At 39.6% G+C, this 24,639-nt stretch overlaps 1 protein-coding gene across 16 annotated transcripts in view; it reads right to left on the bottom strand.

Annotated features, from left to right (window-relative positions):
- Window positions 1-24,205, bottom strand: part of EPB41L2 (erythrocyte membrane protein band 4.1 like 2) — a 214,214-nt gene extending 190,009 nt beyond the window's left edge. For 6 of the 16 annotated variants that reach the window (XM_024122551.2, XM_055087509.1, XM_024122559.3 and 3 more), the window contains exon 1: window positions 24,104-24,203. The gene's annotated coding sequence lies outside the window, so the exon portion shown is untranslated. Of the gene's footprint in view, window positions 1-7,573; window positions 7,594-23,758; window positions 23,882-24,103 lie in introns of those variants that run through there. The other 10 variants (XM_024122552.3, XM_024122558.3, XM_055087505.1 and 7 more) reach the window with 6 other exon arrangements.
- Between the last annotated feature and the right edge of the window lie 434 nt (window positions 24,206-24,639).

The raw sequence follows: 24,639 nt of genomic DNA, 5'->3' as shown, positions 1-24,639 counted from the left end.
TCAAATTCTTCCAGTTGCTGTCCCCATCTGGAAAATTCACAGAACGAGCTTTATTTTCTAGATATAACAATATTCACAGTATCTGCAGTTAAAGAAACTTGACACATTTTTAAAGGGTTGGCTTTCATTAAAAAAGTTAATGATCTTCTCATACATATAAAAATGATCATAGAGGGTTACTTTACAAACCAATCACGCCTAACATTGAAAAGAAATACTTCTAACTAAAATACAGTATAGTCTTTTATTTACTCAAAAACTTAACTCGCTGATGAATAAATACAGAATTCCATAATAATTCTATTCTTGGAGAAGAAATCATTTTTCAAGGCAAAACATTTTGTTTTTATTAGTATGGTATGTAGCTGTATTGTTCGTACTTCTGCCCAACATTCAGTAAGTGTTCAAAGCATTCAAAAAAACTGACCATTCATATCTAATTCCTAACCAAAAAGTCATCATAGTGTCTGTTGGGGGCATAGGGATAAAACTGAGCCACACTTCTTCTGGAAAGGAAAACCTACTAAATGGAAAAGAACTATTGCTTATGGGATGACCATTATCCACATTAAACTACACTGGGAAAAGTCAAATTTCAAAACCAATAAGTTTTTTTAAATGTCAGATGGTAACTTCCAGAGGTTTGGAAACATAAGCATTGTGATGTTACCCCACTACAAAACAGGTCTGCACAAATTCAGTTATACAGTTAAACTCCTGATGAAACCTCATCTGTTTACTCAAATCAGAGGAAATAAAGCTGTCTGCAGGAAACGAGGCAGCAGCTTATTGATCGAGCAGTAAAGGTTGACCTTCTTTATGTGGAATGTTTAGCCACATTTTATTGGAATAAAAGGCAAAGGTTAGGATGCAAACCCCATCTTATTTCCTCTGAGGATGGACTTTATAACTGTGAAAACATGCTGAAACCCTCACATTTCCCAATTTACAGTCCTTTAATCCAGTCCTGGCCCAGGAAGCTGACTATCAGAATAGGAAGAAAGTAATAAAGATGTTGTTTAAGGCAAAATCTGACAACATTCAAACTCTTGAAATATTTTGTTCCAATAATAACAAAATAATAAAACAATTTTATACATGGTAAAAGATCACAAAATATAAAATGAGAAGAGGCCTTAAGAGGTCATCTAACTTCACCCTGTTTCTCCTTATGCTGACAAATTAATATCAGATTTTACTCTGCCCTTTGGCACTTTTCTAGAATATGGATGCTGTTTGTGCTATGGCTGAGAGAGATTTGACCCTATTCTCCAAAGAAAATTTTACTGCCTTTAAACAAACATATTCCTTACTTTCAAAACCTGATAGGGTCATGTCAAAAGGACTTAAGAGCCAACTTGAAGGGTTTGCCCCTGGCCAAAGTTGGGACAATTTGAACATCAAAAAGAATGACTGTACTTGATAGAAATGCACTTAATATATAAAAATCCGCAAGCCAATCAAAAAAACTTGAGACAACTATTATATATTAATGGCTTATTCTGAAATTTATTAAAAGGAAAAATTAAGTTTTTAATTGTTTAACTGTTTAATCCTGCACTTGAAATTAAAAACTATTTCATGGTAATCAAATAGCCCACATTGACGAGAAAAACCTATTTTGCACAGAAAGTTGCAAGCTTATAAAGTTGAAGGAATGATAAAACTCTTAGGGTACAGAGTTCCAGTTTTGTGAGATGAAAAAGGCTCTGGAGATTAGTTGTGCAACAATGTCAATGTATTAATACTACTGAACTATATACACTTAAAAATGGTTAAGATATGGGCTTCCCTGGTGGCGCAGTGGTTGAGCGTCCGCCTGCCGATGCAGGGGACACAGGTTCGTGCCCCGGTCCGGGAAGATCCCACATGCCGCGGAGCGGCTAGGCCCGTGAGCCATGGCCACTGGGCCTGCGCATCCAAAGCCTGTGCTCCGCAACGGGAGAGGCCACAACAGTGAGAGGCCCACGTACCGCCAAAAAAAAAAAAAAAAAAAAGTGGTTAAGATAGTATATTTTTGCTATGTATTTTACCATAATTTTTTTTAATCCCACTTTATCACCGTTTTGCCGCTCCCAATGAGATAACTGATTCAGGTAAGGAGCATCAATAGATACTAACATTATTAGGTGAAAGACTGATAAAGAACCAGATATTGGTATGGTACTCAAGTCTCACTCCCCCAAGATTATTTGCCCATCTCAAAAGGGAAACTATAACTTTAAACGGGGAGTTCAGTCATCATCTTAATCAATCTTAGTTTCACTAATAGTGGGACAGATAATATTATGTGGATCCTCATCTGATACAATAAGAAGTATACAACTTGGCTATTAAGTACTGTTACCAAAAATGTTTATTCTGAATCTAATCACGCTTTTAGATTTAAATTCTACTTTGCAAAAAATAAAGAGGCTAGAACACTGAGTTAAATACCACCACATGGAAACAACCGGACAAACCCAGAAAGATGAAAATTCTACTAGGGCTTCCCTGGTGGCGCAGTGGTTGAGAGTCTGCCTGCCGATGCAGGGGACAGGGGTTCGTGCCCCGGTCCGGGAGGATCCCACATGCCGCAGAGCGGCTGGGCCCGTGAGCCGTGGAAGCTGAGCCTGCGCGTCCGGAGCCTGTGCTCCGCAGCAGGAGAGCCCACAACAGTGAGAGGCTCGCGTACCGCCAAAAAAAAAAAAAAAAAAAAATTCTACCAGACTTTAGGCAGCCATCTTGCATCTCTCCAACAGGTCACTGTCATAAGAAGGCAGTGAAAAGAGAAAGGAGAACTATTTTAGGTCACAAGAGACTTAAGTGACATACCCATATATGTGCTCCTTCATAGGGTCCTGGTTTGATAAATGAGCTATAAAGGAAGTCATGGGGATGATTGGAGAGATTTTCATATAAACTCGATACCAGATAATATTAAACTACTGGCAATTGATTGTTATATATAATGGTAGTGTTCTGGTTAATGAGAAAATATTCATGTTTTTTACAAATATATAATGAAGAAATTGGGGCAAAATGTCATGAGTTCCATAATTTAAGTAATTCAGAGAAAAAAATATGGTTAGAAGCTAACCATACATTGCGCCTCTTGAAGTGGTGCAATAAGAAATAAACACCAACAACTATGAAGGATTCTCCAAACCACTACCACCACCACCAAAAACCAACTGTGAATCTTATTAAGACTCAGATCTACCTACCAATTAAAAGGAAATTCAGACAAGAGAAACATATTAAACACTATCACAGAAATGCAATCAACAAAATCCAGAAGGCGGGAAATTCTAAAGAAACAACACAGTTTCTTCAACAAGTAAACTGAAAAAGAGGAGAAAGAAACTACATATTAATATATTTAAGAGACCAAATGTAATGTAGAACTTATTTGGGTCCTAACTTAAACAAGCCAACTATACAAACATTATGAAACAAATGGAAAAATATGAACAGTCACTGAATATTTGATATTAAGGAAATATTAAATTTTTCAGATGTAACAATGGAATTGTATTTGTTTTGTTTTTTTACTGCTTACCAGACATACAAAAAAGTATTTATGGATGAAGTGATATAATGTCTGGGACCTGCTTTAAAACAATCCAGCATGAAACAGGGTGGGAACAGAGGGATTTGTGGGTACATAAATGAGACAAAATTGACCATATGTTGATAATTACCTAGAAGATGGGCACATGGGAATTCATTATTCTACTCTCTCCACCTCTCTTCATTTACGTATGCTTCCATTACATAAAGTTTTTAAAACAGAAGGCAGAGAATGAAGCCTAATCACAGCCTATCTTCACTGAATAATAGAATCATCTTCACTGAATAATATAATCTTCTTCACCTACCACCTAATATAATAAACATGAACCAAAATAAAATAAAATAAAACCTAGCAAAAGATTTACCAACACTGACAAAACAAAGAAAAAAAGATGTAAGGGCTATGCCACAAGCCTCACAAATGAAACAAATGAAAAAAAGATTCTGGTGAATAGCGGTGTGACCCCATACCCAATTTTAGAAAATATACTATACATGAGAGGGAAAAAACTATGTGGTGGGGATATGGATATTTACTAGACTATCTTCTCTATTTATTTGTACATTTGAAATTTTCCATAATAAAAAGTAAGAAGAAGATTACAAATATCCTTCAAAAGGATCCCCACAGAACACAATTATTTGATTCCCCACATATACTCCTTTCTGACTTGCCATCTTCCCATTTTTACTCTTTTACTTCCAACTGCCAAGGAAGAAGGGCATCGGGGGAGTAGTCACTGACAATACTTGCTTACTGGGTAGGAAATTTAACTAGCAAAACTGCCATGTTTCCATATTGTGCTAGAAAAATCAAGACTGACTTTACTGTAAAATGTCTCACTTTAACTGAAAACCTGCTTTGTGGTCCGAGGAAATTACTAAGGCATCTGCTTTCTCCCTTTCTTTTTTGGAAATGAAGCTAGACAAGAAACTCTTGTAATTTGTATTTGGATGTGGTGTTTGCAGAGGATTATTATCTTCCCAAACTTCTAAGTGGTTCCATCTGTTTTTACAGGGAATTTGGCTTAGGATGACTTCAGAAAATGAAGAACTAAGTAAGCAATCCAGTCGTCTTTACAATTAACTTTGCTGTACTCCATAGTGGTCTTAAGAAAGAACAGAACCGATAACATATTCATGCCAAAAAAATATTTTAAAATTTGAACCTGAAGCTGATAAAAGCCTATGTATGTAACTGCCAATTTATGGGACAGAGGAACAAGTTAAAGTAAACCACAGGGGTAGAATCGGCAAAATGAAAATTGTGTGAATGACAGAGGACAAACAATCCAGTTTCTTCAAAAAACTAGATTACAAGGAAATATAAAAGAGACAGAACCTATAGATTAAAAAGAATCACTAGTCGCAATATGTGGATCCTAATTTGGATCCTAATTCTAGCAAAAAACTACGAAAGAAAACAAAAACAAATTGAAATTTGAACAGTGAATATTTGATATTAAAGATTTGCTGTTAATTTCTTAGGTATAATAATGGTATTGTGGGGTTTTTTTCAGAAGTCTTATTTTTTAGAGATACATACAGAAATATGTGCAAAGAGAACAATAAGATGCCTGGGATGTGCTTCAAAATAATACAATTGGGGTGAAGAGAACAGAAATATAGATCAAACGAGGCTGGCCATGAGTTGATAACTGTTAAAGCTGGATGATAAGAATGCATGAGGGGTAGGGGTGTCATTATACTATTCAGTTTACTTTTGTATATATTTAAAACTTCCCAAATGAAGCTCTTTTGTTTAAAAATATGGAATAAAGTTAGCTAATAAAATTAAAAATTTTATCAAAATGAGAATCATAAAATCTTAGGCTCGTAAGACACCTTGGTGGTCACAAAGTCCCATCCCCCACCCAATGAATCTTCCTCCCACCTTCCAAGAGGTGACTATCAGCCTCTGCCCTGGGTCCTTCAAACCGTGGAAAAGTCACTCCCTCCCATGGTAGCCCATTCCATTCTCTGCCTGCTCCAACTGTTAAAAAGTTCTTCTCATACCAGGTAGAAAACTTCCCTTCTCTGAATCTCTTATTTTTATCCATGGAAAAAGGATTTTTCCAACACAGATCAGTCCATTGGTAAGTTGTGAAATCAAGTAAGTGGTTTGTTGACTGGCACTTTATTATTATTATTATTATTACTATTATTAAGTAGAAAAGAAAATCTGAGCACACTGCACATAAGCTAGGCTAAGAACTAAACTTATGAAACTTGTTTGTTATTCACATATATACACACATAGACTTACATACTGAATAAAGGGTCAAGATATTAAATCTCAAAATGGATTCTGTCCTAAGAAATTTAGAAAGCCAGTGCTCAAAAGACAGCTCTCAACAGGCTGCCTACCCCAGCAAGTCTTACCCCTTCAGTTATTTCAACAGCTAGCTCCTCATGTGCTATGGTTTCTCCTAACCTCAACATCCCAGGCACCCTTCCACGGACATGGACTCAGTTTGTCTAAGCTTCCACTCATTTTTATTAAACAAATATATACTTAGTGCACACAACATGCCCCTTAAAATGTAGTACCTAAAAATGAACATTGACATATATACACTACTGATACGATGTATAAAATAGATAACTAATGGGAACATACTGTATAGCACAGGGAACTCTACTCAATGCTCTGCGGTGACCTAAATGGGAAGGAAATCCAAAAAACGGGATATATGTATATGTACAGCTGATTCACTTTGCTATACAGCAGAAACTAACAACATGGTAAAGCAATTATACTCAAATAAAAATTAATTTTAGAAAATGAACAAAATATTCCAGGTCAAAGGAAAATAATCAATTAAAGCCCACATTCTGCACAAAATATTTCACATGTTCATTTAAAAACTTTCAGAATTTGGTAGATTCCTCTAAGTCATATAAGGATCCAGAGCTGAAAAGGAAGACTTAGCCTGGAGAGAGATTTGAGTTAACAGACTAAGATTGTAGGTGAAGTCTTGGGTGATACGAAATTAGTCAAGACAGAATCAAAGGCTGAGAACCCTGGGAAACAGAAAAAAAACTGAAGGGATAGTCAGAGGAAAAGAAGCCTGCAAAGAACAGAAGGAATATAGAAAAAGAGCTCTAACAGTGTCAAGAGATAATTTCAAAGACAATATGGTTGGTCACTAATGTCAAAAATAATATAGGGGAAAATGTGTTCAATAGACTTGACAATAGAGCCATCTATTACCTGGAAAAGAACAATTCCACTGGAGTTGTGAGACCAGAAGTCAATAAAAGGAATAAAAAGGCATCTACTACTTTTAAATAAAACTTCACATTGAAAAGAAGGCCAAGACTACCCTGCTTCAGAGCTCCTTCAAAGACCTTTTAATTAAATAAACTTAACTTTTATTTCCAACAACTTTCATCTTATTTCAACCCATTTTGTAGCTAACAAGACATCTGTACAAGCCTTATTTGGTTTCCCTACAAACGTCCATGAAATCTGTAAATCTGATCAGCAGTCCTTGTCTGTCATCATAAAAATTACTGGCAAAAATATTTTGGATAGAAGATGACAAAGGTTAAAATTTCAGTAACAAATACCACCACAGATTCCCTCCACTACACAGTTTCTTCCCAATGCTGCCATAAAGACACCATGAAAACGTTATCAAATGTTTTGCCAAAGTTCTTTGTCTATGTTTTTCCTATAAGGAAAGGCAATTACCTTCTCCACAAACAGAGACAAATGAATGAGCCACAGACGACATCTTAAATGGATTTGGACTTAGTTCAGGGCAACTGAACCACTTAAGAGAAAAACAGACACAAGAAGCAACATCACTTGCTCAATGTCACGCTTAGTAACTGAAACTTGGGGCTAAAAAAATTTTCTTTCTACCCTCCACTCCTTTCAGAAAAAAAAGCAGGGGAGAGTATCAGGTACCTGGTTTGTTAAAATTCCAGTCACTCTAGACCCAGACAAACTCCCACAAAAGTCTACACATTTTAGGACAGACCAACAATGACCAATGTTCCAACAATATACCTGGTACTTCAAGGTACTCAACTGAAGATTCAGTGGTACTCTGAAGTACTGGCTTCAAAAGCTCCTTTGTGACCTGTCAACAATACAGATAGGTTCAATGTTCCTTTGAGGGTGGGTGGAAGACACTTCAGCGGTTACCACTTTTACTTTCCACTTGCTTCCACTTTTCCTTTCTTCTCCTTCATAACTAAAGCCAGTAAAGGAACATGAGTAGAATCTCATTAACACAGCTTTCAAGTTTCTCAATGAAAAATACCCACCCAGTGATCAAATTATACCCTTACACAATAGTGTAGCATTGGCTCTGGTTCAAAATGGTTCCTCTGGGGAGGGAAATGCAAGTACAAACGGTACGAAGAGGAATTTACATATTCTCAGGTATAATATAGGAAAATAGTTATGACTATAGGCTCAAATGGCCTGGGTTCAAATCCCCACTTTGCCATTAACTACTTGAGTGACCTTGAGCAATTAATCTGGTGGTGCCTCAGTTTTCTTATGAGGCAAACCTAGAATAACAGTACCTACCACCCAGGGTTACTGTGAGGATTAAATGAAAATATGTGTAAAAGTGCCTATAGAATAGTGTCTGACACATATTAAGTATTCAGGAAATGTTTTCTATTGTTATCAATATTTTCTAATTCAATATGTGATGTCTTTACAAAAAATATATTAAACTACTTTTTAATTTAAAAATAAAATTAAAATATAAAGTAAACTATCTCCAACATAAAAAGCATGCCTGTTAATCAGGAAAAGCACTTCAACTATTAAGTGTCAGCTTTGTCTATTATGCCAACGTTCTAGTATGATTTCTTAACTAGTATATGACGTATTTTGTTTTAAGTTTTTAATTTTTTTTTTAACTGATTTATTTTATTTATTTATTTTTGGCTGTGTTGGGTCTTCGTTGCTGCACGCAGGCTTTCTTTAGTTGCAGTGAGCGGGGGCTACTCTTCGTTGCGGTGTGCGGGCTTCTCATTGCAGTGGCTTCTCTTGTTGCGGAGCGCGGGCTCTAAGCGCGCGGGCTTCAGTAGTTGTGGCTCACGGGCTTAGTTGCTCCGCGGCATGTGGGATCTTCCCAGACCAGGGCTCGAACCCGTGTCCCCTGCATTGGCAGGTGGATTCTTTTAACCACTGCGCCACCAGGGAAGTCCAATGACGAATGTTTAAAGCATATACTTTCCACTCTGTACAGTCACACAAACTATACACATGGCAGGTTGCTGTGATTTCATAACTGCATAGTTCCATTAAATTTCAGTCAGCTAAAAAAAAAAAAAATGTTTCACTTGGTCTGGTTCCAACATATTGCCACTAAACTATGCTAAGCAAAACAATGAAAGAGACAGAGGAGAGAAGAAGTGAGAGAGGGAAAGAAAAAAGAAAAATCTAAAAACATTAAAATCACTGAATCACTTTGCTGTACACCTAAAACACAACATTGTAATTCAGCTATATTTCAAGTAAATAAATAAATAAAAGTAAAAAATTTTTTAAAAGAACATTAAAATCTAGTATTAACATAGGCAGGAGCCATGGAAAAACAATTCATAGAACATCAACATTACCATGAGAATATACTAGAATTTGAAAGTCAGTTCAGATTTGGTTTAGAAATTAGGTCTTCGAGAACTGGCTAAAGCATTTCCTTTATGTCCACAGTGCTGCATTTAGATGAAACTGCTTTCACGGATTAAAACTTAGATGAAATTGCTCTCACTGATCAAAACAATATTCAGATATTTATCCCCAAAACACAACTGAATATGCCATAAATGAACTAATTTCTGTAATTCTACAAAATCAGTAATGAACATGGACTTTATTTTGGTGATCACATGCCAATGGGGGAGGAGAATCTTACCTACTTACAAATGAAATTATATGAAATGAAATTATCTGGAATTTGCTTCAAAATCATGGGGGTGGGGTGTATCAATAAGATTGGCCGTGTCCTAGTAATTGTCAAAGCTGAGTGAGGCTACACGAGGTCCATTACACTACTATTCTCTCTACTTCTGAATATTTTTAATTGTTTCCATAATAAAAAGTTTAAAAAAGAAAAATACTTTTCTATAGCTGACAATGGTACATTCTTTCTCCAAAAAAAACACTTCAGTAGATAATCAGATACAGCAAAAACATGGCTTAAAAAACCTAACAAGAACAACAAAAAAGAAGGTCCTTTAAAAAAGAGCCACATTGGGGAGGGGAGAAAAAAAAAAAGAGCCATATTATCCTTCATTGCTACATGTGTGCTGCACAGAGCAAGTAACACACAGATCACAGATCTATAGAATGCTCTAGATTCCACCCTCGAGTCTTTCCATTTAAGCTGGCAGCACTGAGGATGACAGTGAACTGGCCTCAATTAGGAGAAAAGTTGGAGCCACATATGCACTACACATGCTGCCCACAGCAACAGCCCTTCACTGCAGAACTGCACGAGTGAAGAATATCTTCCCTGCACCTTTATTTTTCTGTTTGGGGTCGTGCGAGATCTCGGAAGGAAGAATGTCTTCACGTTGCCTTATGTGCGTAATTTAAAACAGACAATCTTAGCATTAAGGAAATTAAGATGCAGTCTTTATTGATGTTGATTTAAATGGCCAAGATCCAAAAACAGTTCTTGTTACAAGCCCGTGGATAAACTCTTGATTCCTTTGTCAGTGGACAGACCCCACTCATTACTTGTCACTCGAATCTTTCCCATACACAATTTGTATTCATTTTATTAAGAAAACAGAAGTTTGCCTTTTTCTCCCTAAGAGAAGTGAATTAAAGAAAACTTTTCAAGAAAAATGTTCATTTAGCAGCTTTTCTCCCAGAGTCTGCAATTAAACAGAGAGTACTGGGGAAAAGTAAAAGATTATCATATAAAAATGGGCTCCGGGCTCCCCTGGTGGTGCAGTGGTTAGGGGTCCGCCTGCCAATGCAGGGGACGCGGGTTCGTGCCCCGGTCCAGGAGGATCCCACATGCCACGGAGCGGCTGGGCCTGTGAGCCATGGCCGCTGAGCCTGTGCATCCGGAGCTTGTGCTCCGCAATGGGAGAGGCCACAGCAGTAAGAGGCCCGCGTACCGCAAAAAAAAAAAAAAAAAAAAAAAAAAAGGGGCTCCAAAATGAAGGCTAAATATGCACCATTGTCTAGCATATGACCACAGTGCCACATTTGCTTTTCAAATACTTGTGAAAGCACTTGGCACCGTTTTCCAATAATCCCATAGGACTTCCACTTCCTTGTTTTTTCAATAGTATTTGAAAATGTTGACACATTTATTGAACTATTTTTGGAAGACCTAGCTCTGTCTACCTTCAGGGCTCAAGATACAAATATATAAAAGCTACAGGACAGCCCTCCCAGCTATAAAACTTGGCAGGGTTCCTAAGTTCTCCAAGAAAACTTCAATTGGCAAGTCCATTAACATCAAAAGAGGACACAGTAGAGGGAACAACTCTGGACACAGGGAGACCCTGGCCGCGCCTGAAGCTCCATTACTAAATTAGTGAAAACAGCTTTGAGTAAGTTTAACCCCTTCCTAACTCACTTTGCTTACCTGTCAGAACTCTGGTACAAAATTGGTTTAAGAATCGAATGAGGGCTTCCCTGGTGGCGCAGCGGTTGAGAGTCCGCCTGCCGATGCAGGGGACATGGGTTCGCGCCCCGGTCCGGGAAGATCCCACATGCCATGGAGCAACTAAGCCCGTGAACCATAGCTGCTGAGCCTGCGCGTCTGGAGCCTGTGCTCCGCAACGGGAGAGGCCACAACAGTGAGAGGCCCGTGTACCGCAAAAAAAAAAAAAAAAAAAAAAAATAGAATCGAATGAGAAGATGTTCTGAGGACCTATTTTGAAAAGAATACCAAAAAATAAACTTTAAAAATAAAAAGTGTTAATTTCTAAAAAAGAAAACTTAGAAGTCTATGCCACAATCAGCATATACAGTTTTATTTCGTTATCTATTAGGAGAAATCTTTTAAACCTGCCCAAAGTTTCTCAGGCTTTAGTAATCAGACCTACTTTATAATTTTGCCAAATCCAAACAGCTACTGTATTATTATTTATGTAATACTTATCCTCAAATCAAGTCACTTTAAAATACCTACTTTAGCCTTATACTAAGTAATATCAATGTAATCACAGTTTTGAAGTACTTGGATATTTTTCTGATGCACACGTATTTAACCATTAAAAAGAAAAAGATTCATCTGTGCACCACCTCAAATCATTTTAACATACCACCACATTTTGGGGAGATACTACTGTCCTGATCTATTTGTCTATAACATCTTCTACATGTTAATGAATAGAGTATTTGAATTAATAAATCCCTAAAACCCACTCGGCAACTTAACTGACACTAATCACATGCACTCAGGAGCCCTGGGATCTTCCTAGAGCTTCTCAGACCTCACAGCCACTGCCTTATTCAGACCCTCCGTTTTTGTTTCACTTTCCCCAAAACTCATACACAAAAATTGCTAATGTGTGTATCTTTACATTAGCGTAAATCCCACTCTCTATTTATGCTCTAGTAATGAAATTTTTCACCCTTAAAGTATTTAGCAGAACCTACATGAGTTCAAAGGTTCCTCTAATAACCAAAGAATATTCAAATAGTCAAAGAATATTCAAATTTATGTATGCCAATCATAAGTCAGTCTAAAGACAGACAAACTAAGTTACTCAGTAAACTCTAAAATAAGGTTGCCATTTCTGATACACATTCACCAAATTTGTTTTTATTGTGTATTTTTAAATCTAGTTCAAGTATATAAAATTTGTAAGTGTGTATACTGAACTAATCCTTGAAATATCACAAGAAAAAAATATAATACATTTTCTGAGCTCTTCCTAAGAAGCACTTTCTTATTCGGTCACATATCAGTCATCCACTCCCATCCACCCTAGATGTTAACTCAACCGCCTGGCTTTTCTGTCTCTCTGTATATACTGCTAAAGTTTGACTCAGCATTTGGCATGAGAAAAAGGACAATTTTATCATGGCTGCAGTTTTTACCAAATGTGAGTACCAAAATAATCTTGGAAATTTATTTTTATCAGTTTAAAACCCTAAATCCAGTGGGTTGAACATGAGTTAATTTCTGCTTGCTCCCAAAACCACACTAAAATAACAGAAAGACAATTAAAGAAAAAAAGGTACAAACTCAGGAAAAAAAAAAAAAAAAGGGAGGGGACAGGCCAGCAGATGAGCTATATCAACAGAATTTTAGAAGATGGAGAACAGATGTACAAAGTAACTGACTTAGCAGAGCAGAGGAAGCCTAAACTTGCATTGCTATCTTGGTGGGGACCTACCAAAAACAATGTGATTGCTGGAGAAGGCTTGAGAGCCTTAAGAATTGGAAGTTCCAGAAACCTCTGAGGGTTGAGATGGCAGAGCAAGTTGAAGACAGGGACCTGTTGGAAATAAGGACAAGTAACATTTAAACTACACCCACACCCACATCCTCATCAAAACTTGGCAGCCAGAAGACAGGAAGTTCACTCTACAGCACTTGAAAAAGAAAGGCTCTGTGCTCAGAGGGCAAAGGTGAGGTTCTATACAGAAAACAGGGAGGTCCAGTCACTCAGTCAACAAATATTTACCAAATGCCTACTCTGCACCAGGCACTGTTCTAGGTACTGGAAATACTGAACAAAATACACAAAAAGATTTGCCTTCATGCAGCTTACATTCTAGCGAGGGAAGAGTCAATAAACAAAAAGTAAAATATAAGGGTATCAGATTTCAGCAACACACACTGCATAAGTAAGAAGAGACAAGGAAGGGATTTAGGGCACCCTGGGGTAGGGGTGGGAGCAGGGTTGTACTTTCAAATAAATGATCACGGAAGCAAAGCTCTGAAGGAGTTAAGGGAGTAAGCTATGTAGGTATCTGAGGGAAGAGCATTCCAGACAGAGAGAAAGCAAGCACAGGGGTACATCAAGATGGACAGGACAGGAGAAACTATATACATGAAACAAGAAAAGGACATTATCAAAAAGAAAATTCAGTAGCCTAGGAGCAGCTTCAAAAATAGGAAAGCAAAAAAGTTCAGTAGAGAGATTAGAAGAAAACACTGAAGAAATTTCCCGAAAAGAGGGAACAAAAGGACAAAGGGATGACATCAGAGAGAAAAAAGTAACAAACCTGAAGTCATGGCAGGAAATTCAACATCCAAATTAACAGAAGTTCCAGAAAGAACAGAGAACATAGAGGGAGTCATTATCATAGTGGAATATTTCTGAAAGACAAGAGTTTCCAAGCTGAAAGGGCCCACTGAGTGCTCAACGCAATGAATGAAAGACTCCCATACCATGGCACACCATCATGAAACTCAAAACACCAAGTTCAAAGATAAAATCCTGAAAACTTCTAAAGAAAACAAATACATACACAGAATCAGAAATGGAAATCAAGTCAGGCTTCTCAACAGAACAGTGGGATGTGAAAATACAATGGAGCAACGCCTTCAAAATTCAGAGGGACAGTAACCACTAACTTAGAATTCTATACCCAGCCAAACTATAAATGCAATCAAACTGAGAGTACAAAGAGTCATTTTAAGAGTGGAAAAAGTTGCGTTCAGACATGCAAGGTCTCAAGAAATTCGCTTTCCATTTGCACTTTCTTGGGAAACTACTGGAGGATGCACTCATGTAAAGTAAGAGATAAGAAAGAGACATGAAGCCCAGGCACCCGGGAGCCCAGGAAGAGAGGAAAAGGGCAATTCCCAGAATACAGCTGCACGGCAGTTCTAGAAATAACCAGTCCAGGAAGGATGTCCTTAATAAAAAAAAGAAAATGGTTTGCCATATAGTTTTCAACAAAGTTTAGAGCTAAATTAAGGGCAGGTACTAAGAAAACTATACAAATGAGGGAAAAAATAGGCAATTAACTTCAGAATAAAACAAAAAGTTGTAAAAGAAAGTATATGCAATCAAAGCACTATACACAGCTCAGCCGTTGCCTATATGTGCTGTGGAAGGAGAGAAGAGTGTGCATCTGTGCACAGGAAGAGGGAGTCTGTAAAGGAGGTTAACCCCAACCAAGGTAGGAAGTCAACAGCTATTATTGTCTAGAATAGAAAAAGCAAAAAAGCAAGAATATCGTGGTTTTAAACAAAACACACGGATAATAAAACCAAAAGAACTGAAAGCCGTTGCCTCTGAGGAGCAGAAATCTGTCATGAAAGGACATGAAAGGCAGGGGTCTGCTGCTTTTCCTTATAATCCCTACACTATTACCTGACTTTCTAAATCATATACTAGCACCCTGGGGAATGCTATTTGCACTGTAAATGAAGTAGCAAAAAGTATAAAACTGCTTGAAAGATAAAAACTGAAAGGGAAGCAGGCACACATTTTATTTTGACGTGTTTTATACCCTGGGACATATTTCTTACATTGAAACATCAGCCTGGAAACACTACACTAATGTGAAAAACAAGATGAAGAGTACTCGCCACTCCAGCTTCATTCAAGAATCACACAACTGGGGCTTCCCTGGTGGCGCAGTGGTTGCGCGTCCGCCTGCCGATGCAGGGGAACCGGGTTCGCGCCCCGGTCTGGGAGGATCCCACATGCCGCGGAGCGGCTGGGCCCGTGAGCCATGGCCGCTGGGCCTGCGCGTCCGGAGCCTGTGCTCCGCAACGGGAGAGGCCACAACAGAGGGAGGCCCTCGTACCACACAAAAAAAAAAAAAAAAAAAAAAAAAAAAAAGAATCACACAACTAACAGTAGTACTCTTCTTCACAATCACACCTTTACAAAAGAAACTAGGAGGCAGAAACCAGTTAGGAAAGCAAGCTTATCTTTTGTTAAGTTAGATACTGTAGATGCCAACAAATTCCTAAAATCTTCAAGTTCTACAGAGTAACAGCATCAAACAATTAAAAGCAATAATTCACCCTCCCCTGCAGAAGAAACAGAAGTTTTAGCAGCACACAAGTTGGGTGCACTTGAGCAAATTATTCTGGTTTTAAGCCTCACTTTTTCATCTGTGAAATGAGCATACCAGCTACTTCAAGGTGTTGCTGGAAGAAGGATTGGGGATATTAACATATAATATATAAAGCACCAACTACAGTAGCTGACTTATCATCTGTGCTCCAAAAGTTATTTTTCTTCCTTTTTCACCTGTTTATTATCAATGCTTCTGGCCTTATCAGATTACATACAGTGGAACCTAGAACAAAGCTGAGCCACTAGCGTAAAATGCACTTGTCCAGCACAGGTTAAAAAGAAGACAAAGAAGCTAATGGGACAGCACCTGAAGCCAGTATGAAGCCTGGATGTAAAGCAAGCAAGAAGCGTCAAACAGAAGCCTAAAGCATGGAGGAATGTTACAAAAGAAAAAAAAAAAAGAAAGAAAGAAAAGAAAAACAGAAAAAATAAATTGAATTAGACCAATTTCCTAGCTCCAACTACTAATACAGAGGACAGAAGAACAGGTTAACTACACTAGAGGATTGAAATCAGCAAAATTCAGACTGTGAGAAACCAAAAAGAACAGCTAATCAAGTTTCTTCAACATACAAACTACTGCAAGGAAAAATAAGAGATGAAGGGGAAACTAGAGCATATCAGCCTTTAAAGAAACACCAACCAAACAACCTAAATGGGAAAAGAATTTGAAAAAGAATAGTTACATATATATGTATAACTGAATCACTTTGCTGTACACCTGAAACTAACACAACATTGTTAACTAACTATACTCCAATATTAAATAAAAAGTTTAAAAAAAAAAAGATACACCAACCAATTATAACATGCAAATCTTAACTGGATCTGGATTCAAACAAACTTTTTCAAAAATTGATACTTGAGGTAATTGGAGATTTGAATATCAGCAACTGAATATTTGATGATATTAAGGAATTTTTAGTGTGATGGTGGTATTCCAATCATGTTTACAAAAGAGTTACCTTCTAGAGATACATACTAAAATATTAAATGATGAAATGAAAAAAAAGGCCTCTAAAAAATCCAAATAACATACAAATAAGGTACAGCTATGGGCTGCAGTAGTGTAACACTAGGCTTCAGAGAACCAGGCAATCTGCGTTGAGAAGGAGTCACAAAGTCTGGGAGGGAACTAGAAAGAGCATTCTTTCCACGTGTGACCGAGGGCCTACTGCATGCTGGGCTCCAGAAACCATGACTGACAGTGACCCAGAGGTCAGCCTTCACAAAGGGAGAGGTGGGAAATGACTGCTGGCCCTAGAGGTAGAAAAGCCCCACTGCCAGGAGCACCTTCTTGAAGGTCATATAGATGAGTCCTTTTTGCATCTTCCAAATTGGTATTTAGTAAAAGAGATCCAAACTGGATAGTCTAGAGGAGCCATATATCTAATGCAGATGAATGAAAAGGTCCAGCAGTAAGCCAAAAGGAAACGGGCAGGACTTCGGCAAAGTAGGAAGATGACCCGTGTGAGATGGGGCAGAACTCCTCAGAGCCGCAACAGAGGAGCGTGGGCCCAGTGTTGCCAAGGTCCTCCAATTTTCCCAGAGAAAGCTAAAAGAAAGATATTTCTGTGAAACCTCCTGATTTCTTAATGTTGTCAACTAATTTAAAATTAAAACACTCTGTTAGGGGAAAAAAATGTCCGCAGATCTATTTCAGGTATGAAAAGATGTGCTGGATGTGAAAAGGTCACATTTTAATGTCACATGAAGAGACTTAAACACTATCAATAAAAATTCCACTAACAGCCTTCTTGCAGCATGTTCACTGAAGCTGTAGAAAGAGGAAGTTATAATACAGCATATGCATACAAGTTTTACACTCCAAATCAGCTACCTCAGGCAACATAACAAAACAGACTACCACCTCTCTGTGATGCTGAAATTAGATCCAGACAGTTTTGCCATCTCTATGCTTTTTTGAGTACTGCCAAAAGCAGTGGATAGTTAAAATTCTAGAGATACCATACTGAAATTGTTAAAAAGTGGTTTTAACTTGTGATCACCAGAGGAAATTACAGTTTCATATCAAAGACTCTACTTCCACACAGATAATTATTCCTGACCACTGCAAAAAAAAAAACTGCTTACCACATTTTCACAAGCAGCCCACTAAGTCTTTTCTTAACCTAACAATTTTCACAGAAGCCAGGCACTGCGTGAAGCATTTTATAAGCACCAGCTCATTTAATCCTCATCTAACTTTCTGAGGTAGGTTATGATGGTCCATCCCCATAGTGAAGATAAGGAAACTGAGGCCTTGAGAAATAATTTACCCAAGGTTCCACTGGCATTAAGTGGCATTCTAACCAGCACCACAATGTGGACCTGTTACTGATCCCTTCTAATTAATATTTCCATCAAAGAAATTTGTGAGGAAATAAAGACACATTCATTAAGTTCAAGGTAAGAAAATACGAGGCCAACATTATATCAGAATTCAGTTTAACCCTGACAACTGGCTAAAATCGGACAACCAAAAGAATTGAAAGGAAATAAGCACAACAGTGGGGGCATGAAAATGCAATGGGGTAGCATGAAAAAAAAAAAACAAAACCTGGTAAGACTTCGATTCTCTAATCTCAAAAATTAAGAATAGAACTACGTCAGCAGTTTTCAATGTTTTCTGTTTTTCAAAATCTGCTCCCCCAAATCTCTCTCCCTCTCTCTCTCTCTCTCTCTCTCTCTCTCACACACACACACACACACACACACACATAAACACACACCCCACTTTACTTAACAGTCTCAGTCAGTTCATGAACCCCTGAGGCCACCCTGGGCAACACCTTTCCCACTAACACCACACTTCCCACCTCAAGGTCAAAAATCTAAACTAAATGGTTTTCACCCTCCATTCTGGTACCCTAGGTGAATAAATCAAGGGTGAAAAACAAGTAGACTATTTAGAAAAAAGAAAAGACCTAAGAATTATGGCAAAGTTTAAACTACATATTCATTTAGTATCTTCAGGATACTGGGATGTGTACATATATTGATAGAATATAGGAAACTCAAAAATATGATTAAATTCAGCACTGCTGTTATCATGGTAGTAGGTCCAGATGCAAATCTCTTCAGCAGTTCTGGAAACCTGAATTCAGGGCTTGGAAAACATGATTAGAGACTTGGTAATCAGACTTATGTGAAAAGTTTTTAAAATCACGATCTTCTTGGAAAAAGGCAATTAGAGTGTAACATAAGTCTTTAAGTATTTGAAAATTCTTTCATGGAGATAGATAAATAGGCCATAAAAAGAGAAAAGCAAGAGGAAAACTGGCTTCTTGGTAAAAGCATGAATGATTTAGTTCAAATACAATGAACTTCCTACCTGACCCAGACAACAAGGTCCTACAGATGAACAAGTGAAAAAACCACTTTAGAACCCTTTCCATGCCCTCTGGTTCTTAACCTGGAAAGAATTGAAACCATCCCCGTGACGTTCAATTTAGTCACATATGTGAAGTGTCAGCCTGGCTACCTAAAGCAAACCTTACTTATTATGAGAGTTCTCAGAGCAAATAAAAAGATAATTCTTATTCCTCAAATAAATTCCATATTACCATAAAGATTATTTGTGAGGCAATCTATAATGAATTTAGACCTTTACGGTTCTAATACACTAAAGTAAAAAAAAAAAAAAATGCAGAGAAGTATGTGTGATATGAAAATATATTTCTACTTTAAAAGTAACTAAGAATATGAAATTAGTCCAAATTCAATCTTTGAAAAAAAGCAGAAGCAGTATGAATGCACCCATAAGCCACCTGAGGTCTACCCTATACTAAAGGGAAAGCGACATCACTTTAAAAAATGAGAAAACCACTAAAATTCTCATTAAAATCAATTTTATACCCAAAACTAGGTATTTAGGGAAATATATAGATTATCTACCCTTCTAGACATGAAAAACATGCATCTAATAAACCCACATATATCAAGTCAACCACAAAACAAGTGGAAACAATACCCAAAAGTAAGAAAAGCAAATCACCCATATGAAATATAACCTACATGACATTTCTACATGAAACAGTACCAGGTTCTACAAAGTTAACTCCAGCTTTCAAAGAATCCTAATTAAAAGCGCCTCCAATATATCACATAAAGTTTCAACAAATTGATTCATCAAATTTATTAAGTACACATAATGTTATAGGTACTTCACATAACTCTACATACGTATTCCCCTCTCATACAAAATACACGTACTTTATAGAAAAAACTAAAAAAAAAACAGTTATCACTATCTCAGTTATTTCTATCTGATATTAAAAATGATTTCTTGGGGCTTCCCTGGTGGCGCAGTGGTTGAGAGTCCGCCTGCCGATGCAGGGGACACGGATTCGTGCCCCGGTCCAGGAAGATCCCACATGCCGCGAAGCGGCTGGACCCGTGAGCCATGGCCGCTGAGCCTGCGCGTCCGGAGCCTGTGCTCCGCAACGGGAGAGGCCACAGCAGTGAGAGGCCCGCGTACCGCAAAAACCAAAAAAACAAAACAAAACAAAAAAAACAAAAAAAAATGATTTCTGGGACTTCCCTGGTGGTGCAGTGGTTAAGAATCTACCTGCCAATGCAGGGGACACGGGTTTGAGCTCTGGTCCAGGAAGATCCCACATGCCATGGAGCATCTAAGCCCGTGCACCACAACTACTGAGCCCACGTGCCACAACTACCTACTGAAGCCGGCACGCCTAGAGCCCGTGCTCCGCAACAAGAGAAGCCACTGCAATGAGAAGCCCGCGCACCGCAACGAAGAGTAGCCTCCGCTCGCCGCAACTACAGGAAGCCTATGCACAGCAACAAAGACCCAACGCAGCCAAAAATAAAATAAATAAATTTTTTTTTAATGATTTCTTTTTCTTTTTGGCTTACCTGTAACATCTAAATAACTGTAGTATTTACACTTAGAGGCCATTCCCCTCCAGTTAATGATAGCAGGCATTAACTCCATTTTAGATTTTTGTTTGGGGCACTGCTCAGCCAGAGTAATGATAGAAATCTTATGACTATCAGGTTGCTGGTTTGTGCCAAAAAATGGCATTCCCAAAGAATGCTCTGTCTGGAATCTGTGGGAGAATCATATACAAATCTTCTATTAACTCAGGCCTTCCAAAGAGGCTGGATTGGGGGGAGGGTGAAAGGGCTGAGAGTGGATTTGCTGACTCCTAAAGGTCCAGCCCTGAGATTCCAAGATTCTATAAAAGGGCAGTAAATTAGTGTTTGGCTAGTATTTGCTGACTACTGAAGCCAGCATAAACATTTACTTGAGGCTTTTAAATGTGTAAGGGTACCCAGTGGTTAGGTACGGTAATTCTGAATCTGAAAAAAACAAGGCCACTGGATATATTTCTAAATAAAGGTGGGGTAGGGAGGTATTTCCCCCATATTTCCCCCCAAGTAAACAATACAGACTTTTAGAAATGCAAAATTTGATTCTCAGCAGTACTGAGAATCAAATAAACTATTTTATTGCCTTATAAAAATACTAGCAATTCATACTTTTCCAAAAAGTCCACACATAGCTTTTAAACAGGCTACTTCAGTTCAAAAAAACAAAGAAAAAGGCCCATACTTTCCTGTGGAAACAGAAACAAAAGCAAATCTTCAAAAATATTTAGCTTTCTGCTATATAAAATATAAACCCCACATTCCTAAATAAAGTGGCAAAGACAGAACCTTTGTAGTTCTCCAGTCAGTTATATGAGAGTGGTGATTCAGGGCAAAACCCGACCTTAAACATAACTATACAATATTACTAAATTACAGAGTAACTTTACCAATAAATATTCTGGTTGAAGACTGCTTTGTCATCTTTGCAAGTATTTTTAGTTGAAAGCAAGTGGTTGGGAAGTCCACGTGCACACGATTCAGATTTTTAAAAATCTATTTTTAAGATCTGGTGACTGGATAGGTTTTCTAAACTCAATCCTTTCGAACTGGTAATTTGGAAAGGGTAAACCACAAGATGGTTAGTTAAGAAGCAAAGGACCTAACAAGCTCACCAACTCAGATCAGCACAAAACTAACTTAGAAACCTCCAAATCTAATGATGAGCCCAGACAGTCACTAAAGCCTATACATACACAAACTGTACTAAAAGCTACCTCTCCAAATACAGCAAGGGCTATCTGAATTCTCTTGTTTTATATTTCCATAGGTATTTGGGGGTAAGCCCTCTTCAGATTTGGCCCCTAAATCTGCAAATCTGCTTCTTTCTACTTGGAATTCAGTTTCAGATTTTAATATACATAACCAGCTGTATATTTTCCCAGTTTAATATACGGACCCAGTTGAGAATATTCTAGAGCAATTTAGATTTTTTACTGAAGTTAGTAATAATTTTACTGAAATTCATTAAATGATATTTTTTATCACTTTTAACCGTTTTAGGCAATCCCCATTCAATTTAGGTATCAAGAATCTGAAGTTGGGGGCTCAACCCATCCACATATTTTCTCTGGAAGGTCTAACTACTTTGACTAGAGATAAACGATTAAAGCACTGTTATGAGTAGGTCTTTCTTAAAGAAGGATGTTTCAAAAGGAAAGAAACTGTCCCCTCGCGTTAATCTAAATGAGCAGCCTCTTGTTCTCAGCAGTCCTCCTGCACACAAGACCACTACTGACTTCAGTGGGAATTCTGCCCAAGAAGTGAGGAAGACAGGATAAGATTAAATTAGCCCTAAATCCACGCCATTGTTCCAAGCCATTACCACTTGTACAGTTCTCCAATAACCTCTATAAAGTAGATATCTGAGGTTTGACGGTGATTCTCAAATTGAATTTTAGGACTGATCCCTGGAACTCTGACAGGTGACACAGCCTAACTCTTTAAAAGTTGTGTCAGCCTGATGGATAAATTGGCCCTTATCACAATCCAAGATTGCATTGCAATGCAGCCCCATCAGTGGCTGCAACAGCAATCCAGTGATTTCTCACAGCAAAGAGCCCTCCAAAGAGAAACTGAATAGGATTAAGTGCTATTCGTTTCCCAGTAAAACCTGTTCAAAGACTGAGAATTCTCAATCCCAGCTCCTGTGGGCCAAGAAATTGACTCAGTTTCCCTCAAGTCCTAAATCCAATGGGAAATGTGATAGGACACGGGCCAAAATTCTAATTCTCAATACAGTACTACAAATAGAGGATACAGAAATAATAGATTCCAGTGAGAAGAAAAAAACAAGGGAAAAAATTAAAATGTCACTGAATAAAACGGAAGAACAAAGGAAAAACTGTTAAGATTCATTTTTTTAAAAAAGGTTAAATAATAGTAACAAGAACAAGACGTCTAGCATACACGTGCCATTTCAGATGCGAGAAGTTCAAAAAACTGAGAAAAAGATGTGATTCAGAAAAGAGAAAATATATCCACAGGTCCTCTAGGTTCTACCTTCCCTCGCACCCCACCAGGGCTCTTAAAAACGGGCAGCGGTGGTGGTGATAAGGAATGCAGTTTAAGGCGTCCTAGGTCAATAGGGAGGGCTCCACAAAAAAAAATAACAGACTCTAGGCGAGAGTTCTTCTCACTTCACCAAAAAACCCTAACCTCAGGGAGATGAACGATCTCGGGAAGCATGATGACCGACGGACGGCTTCCAGCAGACATCCCGGCTGCCGCAGGCAGCGTCTGGGGCTGGGGATTTAGACTCCGATTCCAACCCTACTCTTACTGTTCTGTTCTCCTCCTGGTCCTTCCCATGCAGCTCAACTAACAACCCTCCCATCCCTCTGCCCTCAAATCTAGAGGACAAAAATAAGCCATGGGTGGTGAGATGGCCTGAGTGCCAGGACTGCACGGATCAGAGAGCAAAACGTGCGCTTCTCTCCGAATCGGCCAGGTCGCACCCGTCCTGCGGGACAGAGCGAGCGGCGGCGGGGGACGCGCACCGTGCTTGGGGCTGACGCGGCCCTCGCCCGGCTCCACGCAGCGCCCACGCGCGCGGCCGGCTGAGGGACGCGCGGCGTCCTCGCCTGCGTTTCCTCTCCCAAAATCATCCTCCAGAAGGGCGACGCCGCCGCCGCGTACCCCAAGCCCCCGCGCTCATAGCCAGGAGTCGAAGGAGGACGGCCGCTCCGAACTGGGACAGGCTCGCGCGCCGCGGCCCGCGCCCAGGATGGAGCCGGATCCCTCCTGCAGCCGCTCCGCGGGGCCCGGGACGCGTGACCCTGAACCCACCGCACCCCCGCGGGACCGGCGCAGTCCTCACCAGGCCCCCACCTCTCCCGGCGCCGCCCCGGCTCCCGAGAAGGGAGAAGTGGGGGACCGCAGTGGAGCGGGGAAGCAGGGATCCGGCCTGGAGCAACAACAGGACCCGGTCCCCGGGGCGGGAACGAGTAGGAGAGGAGACAGGGAGTCGCAGAAAACCCCAAAGCCGGCAGCCCTCCCCCTCCTGGTGGAACCGTCCCGCCACCGCTTCCTGCCCGGGATCAGCTTCCCAGCTACAGCCTCAGGAAAAATTCGAGACGCCCCTGCAGCTCCGCAGGGACCAGACGCTCTACCCGGGATACCCCGCCCCGGGCCCGCCATTCCGCAGCTCCGCACACCTCCTTACCCGGACGCCGCACTCAGGAGCTCGCTCGCCGCAGGGACCCGTCCAGCTTCAGCGCCAGCAGCCAGCCGCAACACCCGCCTCCTCCCTCGCGTAGGTTTCAAATTGAAATTCCCTGGCTGAGGCCGTCAGAGGACTCCGCGCGCCAGCCCCGCCCCCTCGCGGCGGAAGCCCCTCCCGCGCCCCGGCCGGACGCGCGCCGGGTGCGGAAACCCCCGCGGGCTGCGACACGCCCCCTGTGCCCACGCCACGCCCCCGCGCCAGCCTGGGCGACAGTTCCCTAGGGATTCGCCGCGAGCCCTGGCCGGGTACCCTGCGCTGGAAGGACGCGTCTCGCCTTCGGAGTTGCCCTGGATAATGAGTGCTGATGCCTGTGTGCAAGCCTTTGTTACCCGCGAATCCCGATCTTAAATGCCCTTTTATCAACTTTCAAAAGTTATTTCTTCAAAGTGAATCCATTGACTAAACCTTACCCCAGGCTAGGCCCTGTTGATAAAGAAATAAGGAAAACTAGATTCTCCTCAGTCTGGAGTGGAAGA

The sequence above is a fragment of the Physeter macrocephalus genome, chromosome 10 (assembly GCF_002837175.3).
Source record: "Physeter macrocephalus isolate SW-GA chromosome 10, ASM283717v5, whole genome shotgun sequence".
NCBI classification, from domain to species: domain Eukaryota; kingdom Metazoa; phylum Chordata; class Mammalia; order Artiodactyla; family Physeteridae; genus Physeter; species Physeter macrocephalus.
Note: the sequence above shows the minus strand (reverse complement) of the source record. Positions and strands in the feature narration are given on the sequence as shown.